The following is a 6,476-nucleotide window of genomic DNA, read 5'->3' as shown; positions in this document are numbered from 1 at the left end:
CCTCCACCCTCCATGGAGGTGAGAGCTCTCATGGTGGCCCCCCCCAGCAAGCATCATTTGGCTGGCTTTATACGTGGCCTTTCTCTCCTGCTGCATGGACTCTAAGCTGCATAGGGACTTTTTCTTATTCCCCACGTGTCCTCACCCAATACCTAGCCTGCTATTTGGCAAGTAGTAGGGGGTCCATCCAATATTTGTTGAATGAATGCAGAATCTCACTTCATGCCAGGTACGGTAGTGCCTGCCTTGTAATCCCAGTGGCTCGGAAGGCGGAGGCAGGAGGCTTGTGAGTTCAAAGCCAGCCTCAGCAACTTAGCGAGGCCCTAAGTAATTTAACAAGACCCTATCTCTAAATAAAATTTTTTAAAAAGGTCTGAGAATGTGGCTCAGTGGTTAAGTGCCCCTGGGTTCCATCTCTGGTACCAAAAAAAAAAAGAAAGAATCTCAGCTGTAGCTGTAGCTCAGTGGCAGAGCACTTGCCTAGCATGTGTGAGGCACTGGGTTCGATCCTTAGCACCACATAAAAATAAACAAATAAAACAAAGGCATTCTGTCCATCTACAACTACAAAAAAAAAATTTTAAATCTCATTTCATCTTCATAATGGCTCTGTGAAGTATGCCTTCTAGAAAGGCAATAGCAATACACTGAAGATCGGAGGGGAGCCCAGACTCCCGTACTCTTGGCTCCTGACTCCAGATTCTGTGTGCTCCTGACAAGACCATGTCTCGGTGAATCTCATCCCATACCCATCATAATAGTGATTTAACACTATTCTCCATTATTCAGAGCAGAAACAAGGCTTAGGTGTTCCTTTAATGAAAATTCACATCACTGAAATTCTTAAAAAAAAAAAAAAAAACATTTACAGTACTGGGGATGGAGCCCAGGGGCCCTCTGTCACTGAGTACATCCCCAAGGTCTCACATATGCCAAGCAAGTACTCCACCACTGAGCCACATCCCCAGCCCTTTTAAATTTGTATTTTGACATAGGATCTTGCTAAATTGCCCGGGCTGGCCCCAAACTGCAGTCCTTTTTCTTAACCTCCCAGGTAACTGGGATTATGGGTGTACACCACCACAACCAGCTTCACATCACTAGTTTCAACCTCACGTTTCAACATTTGATGAGCATGCTTACATCTAAATTGTGGTCAATTAGGGCTTTTTCTTAATCTTGGTCTTTCTTCAAAAGTCCCTAACCCTGTTACCTGAAGTCTAAAACCAGCCCTTTGAAGACTTTTTTTTTAAATATTTATGTTTTAGTTGTAGTTGGACATAATGCCTTTATTTATTTTCATGTGGTGCTGAGGATCGAACCCAGGGCCTCGAATGTACTAGGGGAGCGCTCTATTGCTGAGCCACAACCCAGCCCCACCCTTCGAAGATTTTATTGTCTTTTCTTGCACCTCCTTTATGGCTAATGTGACTTGGCCAGAGCTGCACATGTATCCTATTTATTAATGCGGTGCTCCTTGATGGGCCTTTTGTCCTTAAGCTATGACTCAGAGCCTGTAGCGCTTTGGTCTGAATGTTTGTCCCACCAAAATTCATAGGTTGAAATTCTAACCCCCAGGGATTAGGAGGTAGGGCTTTTGGAAAGAGGGTCTTTTGGAGGTGATTAGATTATATGGATGCTGCCCTCATGAATAAGATTAATGCCCATAAAGAGACCCCAGAGACTCCCTCACCCCTTCAGCCATGCAAGGACATAGTGAGAAGCCGCCATCTCTGAGCCAGTCAACAGGCCCTCGCCGCACACCTAATCTGTTGGTATCTTGATCCTGGTCTTCCCAGACTCCCGGACTAGACGGTTTATAAACTTCCCAGTTCATAGTATTTTTTATAGCAGTCTGAATGTACTAGGACACCAGGATTTCTCCTGCCTGTCTCTCTAGAACCATCTTTATATGTGTGTATGTGTCAATGGACCTTTATTTTATTTATTTGCGGTGCTGAGAATCAAACCCAATGCCTCACACATGCTAAGCCAGCACCCTACCACTGAGCCCCAGCCTCAGCCCCTAGAACCATCTTCACCGACGGTTTAGGAAACAGTCTCCACTAACTTCCATCCTTTCCTGGATCATAAACAGAAGCTTGGCCTCCTTCATTTCATAGGCATTACATCAAATTTGATCTTGAGAATCACCTTCTTGCCTTTCCCTCATTGAAGCTCAGCTGCCACTTCTGTGCCCACTTCTTCTGTTCCTGAGACCTTTCCAGCGACAGCCCATCAGGCATCTTGTACCAGTAAGAAAACTTAGAGAGCTTCCTATGCACTCCCTCCCTCCAGAGTAGTTTCGCAAGTTAATTAACAGGCTTAGTCCTGTCTCTAAGGAACTCCTTTTCGGAAATATGCCGTTTATCTCCATCCTTTGTTCTTCCTGATTCATTTTTGAAACTCTGCAAAGTTGTGCCCTCATTTCACTGGACTCCTTTATTCCCCACAGACCACAATTATGCTGTAATGTATGTTCCAATTTACTCCCTCGTAATTTTATACTTTCCATAACATTTTTGTGAGATCTTACTATGTGCCACAAAGCCTTGTCCCTTTAATACATGTCAACTTAACCTTTCCACCATCAATTTGCCATAATAGCTATGGTTAACTTAAGACCACATAGTGGGCAGCGATGGTTTCCGCCAGGCTAGCCTCTGCTCTTCTTGTTTGGGTTACTTTGCGGAACAATTTTACCCCCAACTCAAAGACCCAGTGGTCTTTTTTTTTTTTTTTAAAGAGAGAGAGAGAGAGAGAGAGAGAGAATTTCAATATTTATTTTCTAGTTTTTTCAGCGGACACAACATCTTTGTTTGTATATGGTGCTGAGGATCGAACCCGGGCTGCACGCATGCCAGGCGAGCGCGCTACCACTTGAGCCACATCCCCAGCCCCCCAGTGGTCTTAATGAAGCTGGTGGCAGGGAGACAGCAGAGTGGGCAGGCACTGCCTTCTGCCTCAAGTGTGGACACATGATCATTCATGACCAATCAGAGGGCTGTGTTTCCCAGAGACCTGTTACTGGCTCAGAAATGGGCAATAACCCATGCCAGACTAGTGAGGGTTAGCCTTGAAACTCAGACTACAATTATTTGGAAGAGGCTATTTCTTTCCATCAGAATTGATGAGCCATTACTGTGTAGCCCCCACTTTAACATCATATGAAGAAAGCCTGAGGCTGACACCCACACAAAGAGAAGCAGAGTCTAGGTAATGGACACAGATTTTTTTTATGACAATTTGATTTTAGCTACCTGGATCCAGCCATGCCTGAAGCAAGACTTATCTCCTGAAATACACAATTTGAAGAAAGAGAAGGTGATGGGTAGAATTAGATGTTTGCCAGTACAATTTAAAAGGAGACAAATTAAGGAGTATAATTTAAGGAGAGAATTAGGATTAGAATAAAAGTTTTCCAAGTTATAAATCTTTGGGGAAGCACATGTGTCTCTGATAAGGTAACCCCAATACCAAGATGCACAGAGAAAGTGAGAGAGGCACATTTATTAAAGTGCCTGCCTACTCTGCTGTCTCCCTGCCTCCATCTCCATGTTGGCCATGCTCAGCTCCTTTTTACTGGACATCCCTAATGAGCTGAACATCCCTAATGAGCTGATTTGTCCCTTACTCTCTGAACCAACTGCTTACCTTTTGTTCTTCTTAACAGTGGACTATAATTCAGTGCTGTCCAATAGAACCTTCTGCAACAAAGGAAGCATTTTATATCTGCTTTATTCAGGATGGTGGCCACTACCCACCTGTGATTACTGACCACTTAAAAGGTGGCTAGTAGGACCAAGGAACTAAATATTTAACTTGATTTCATTTAAATGTAAATGTAATGGTCCCACGTAAACGGTGGCCACCATATTGGACAATGCAGGACTCCACCTCACTCCAGTCCATTAACGACAGCTGGGCTCATCTCCCTTGAACCTGCTCCATTCCCTTTGGGAGAGTCTGGCACTAACTGGTGAACCCTTTTGCTGTGTCCCAGATTGCTGACATTAACCTTCCCACGCTTGGCCAAGTCACAAGATGTGACAGATTCTCTTTTTTGCCATCAAATAAAAAAAAATCCAGTTGCTGACAATCCCTGGTATGTTTCCTTTCCCACTTGGGCCCAGTAGAACAGCTCCTTCAAACAAGGGTGACAAAAAGAAGATGGCCATCCTGCCATCAGCAAGGTGGTGACCCCAGCCTACACCATTGACATTCACAAGCCCAACTATAAAGTGGGTTTCAAGAAGAGTTCCCCTCTGGTGCTCAAAGAGACCCATAAATTCACCATGAGGGGGATTGGGACTCCAGATGTGTTCAATGATACCAGGCTCAACAAAGCTGCCTGGACCAAAGGAATAAGGAATGTCCCCTATTATAGCCATGCACAATTGTCCAAAAAAATCAATGAAGATGAAGAGTGTCCAAACAAGCTCTATGGTTTGGTAACTTACCACCCTGTTACCCATAGTCGATGTCAATGAGAAATTACTGCTGGTTGTCAAAGTTATAAAACCACAAAAATAAATAAATAAAGCACCCAGCAGCCACCAAGTTGGTCAAAACCAAGGTAAATCACTCTTTCAGGGAAAGCCCTGGGCAAGTGGGCTGCTGGTGTGTTTGGGGAATCCTGTCACAACTCAGAGCTTACCAAGGAATCAGCACTCCTAAGTGGGATCCCATGACTCATCTGCACTAACATCACACAACCAAGGAGCAGGGACCACAGACACAAAACACCCTCCCTTCTCCTCCAATGTCAGCTTCAAGTCCTGGCTCAAGCCAAGGAAGGAGAGAATTTAAAGAAAGAGAAGGTGTTGGGTAGAATCAGACACATGTCAGCAAAGCATTAAAAGGATCGAGGTCTAGGAGGGGACCAGGGGGGCTGGAGCTAGTGACTCAGTGTTGCATTTGGCACTGTGGCAGAAGCCTTGAAAGGACCACATGGCTCAAGAGAAAATAGAGGCAACCAGGGAGACTGTAGATCCCGACCGCTCATTTTAAAATTTCAGCATCCCGGGGATGAGAAACATGAGACCTCTGTTGATCTCTAGTCCCAGGGTTCACTTCTCTCGTCTGTGAAATGGGCGAGTACCCCTCACCTCAAAGTTTTGTCAGGTCTTTCTGTATATGACAAAACAGATAACTGGTGCAAAAAAAAAATTAAGTCTTTATAAACTGCAAAATCCTATACAAATGTAAGGCTGGAAGGAGTGAATACAGCTCAAAGGGACTCCAGGACCAGGCAGAGTTTGGGGCATAATTTTATTTTCATGCTGAGCAGCCTCATCAGTATTAGGAGAGGGACAGCTGAAGGGGACCAGCGAGTTTCCAAGGGTGCTTGGGGAAGGGGGCGGATGGTTTTCTGAGGCTGTAGCAAAGACGGGGCCAGGCACTGCTTTTCATTCCCAAAGGAAGAAATAAAAAGGACACCTTTTTCTGTCACGCAGAGATTTCTCATTTATTAAGTGCTGTCACAGACAGTTCCACATTGAACTGCTCTTCCTGAGGGGCTGCTGTCCCCGTGTTTACTGAGGAAATCGGGGCTCAGAGCAGCAGTGGGCGTGGCCCAGGCCTCAAAGCTGGGAGCTGCGGCAGGGCTGGGATTGAAACCTGGGTCCCACAGCTATTTGGCTGGTCTCCTTCCCTCCCTTGTTCCCTCTCCAAACTGAAACCCGGCTCTCCCCGCGGCCACACCTGGCTCCCACCCGCACTGACTCACTGGGGGTGGGGGCTGCTCTGTGCTCCCCAGAGCCAGCCTCTGCCCTGGTAAGGTGCCACCCTCTCCTCCCACCCCCCTTGCTGTGAAACTCCCTCCCTTCATCTCCCTGTCCCCCAACCTTTTCCTCCCTTTCAATTAAGCTGTGAGAAATAAAGGCAGGCGATACTAAGAGGCACTGCAGAACAGCCCTGCCCTGCCCTGCCACTCCCCAGGCTGCTCTTGGGATTCCCAAGGGACACAGCCACAACAGGCACTAGCAACCAGACACAGGCTGGGTTGTTTTGCAGGGCCTGCTCAGTGCACAGGACTCTGATAAGGCCACACTTGCAACCTGGGCTCTAGTCCCCTACCGGAGGCCTTGTTTGCTAAGGCCAGTGCTTCTGGGTGTGGGTGTGGGGAACAGAGGGCCACATTCTTATGTGTCTTTTGTTGTTGTTGTTGTTAACACTCAGTGACCCCACTCACAAGTCAACTTGGCCTCGCCCTGGTGCTGGAATCTGACCAATCAGATCAGTGTATTTCCTCCTCTTAAGACTGAGGTGGGCAGGAGGAGAATTTCCTGGAGTGGGAGGAGGGCACAGCCTTTTTCTACCAACAGCTGAAGCTAGTCTTCCCCCACCCCCACCCTGTCTCTCATCCTGCAACATCCATTGCCTGTCCCCTGCTTTTCATAGTCATTTCTTGAGCCCCTGGACTGCTGCATCCGACCCCCCCCCCGCCCCCCGGCCAGGCTGCCCTCTCCATCTCA

At 46.7% G+C, this 6,476-nt stretch overlaps 1 pseudogene; it reads left to right on the top strand.

Moving 5' to 3' along the window:
* Positions 1-12: 12 nt before the first annotated feature.
* LOC107147610 overlaps positions 13-6,476 on the top strand; it is an 11,001-nt pseudogene continuing 4,537 nt past the window's right edge.

The sequence above is a fragment of the Marmota marmota genome, unplaced genomic scaffold (genome assembly GCF_001458135.2).
Source record: "Marmota marmota marmota unplaced genomic scaffold, marMar, whole genome shotgun sequence".
Taxonomy (NCBI): Eukaryota; Metazoa; Chordata; class Mammalia; order Rodentia; family Sciuridae; genus Marmota; species Marmota marmota.
This window is presented reverse-complemented; position numbering and strand designations above follow the sequence as displayed.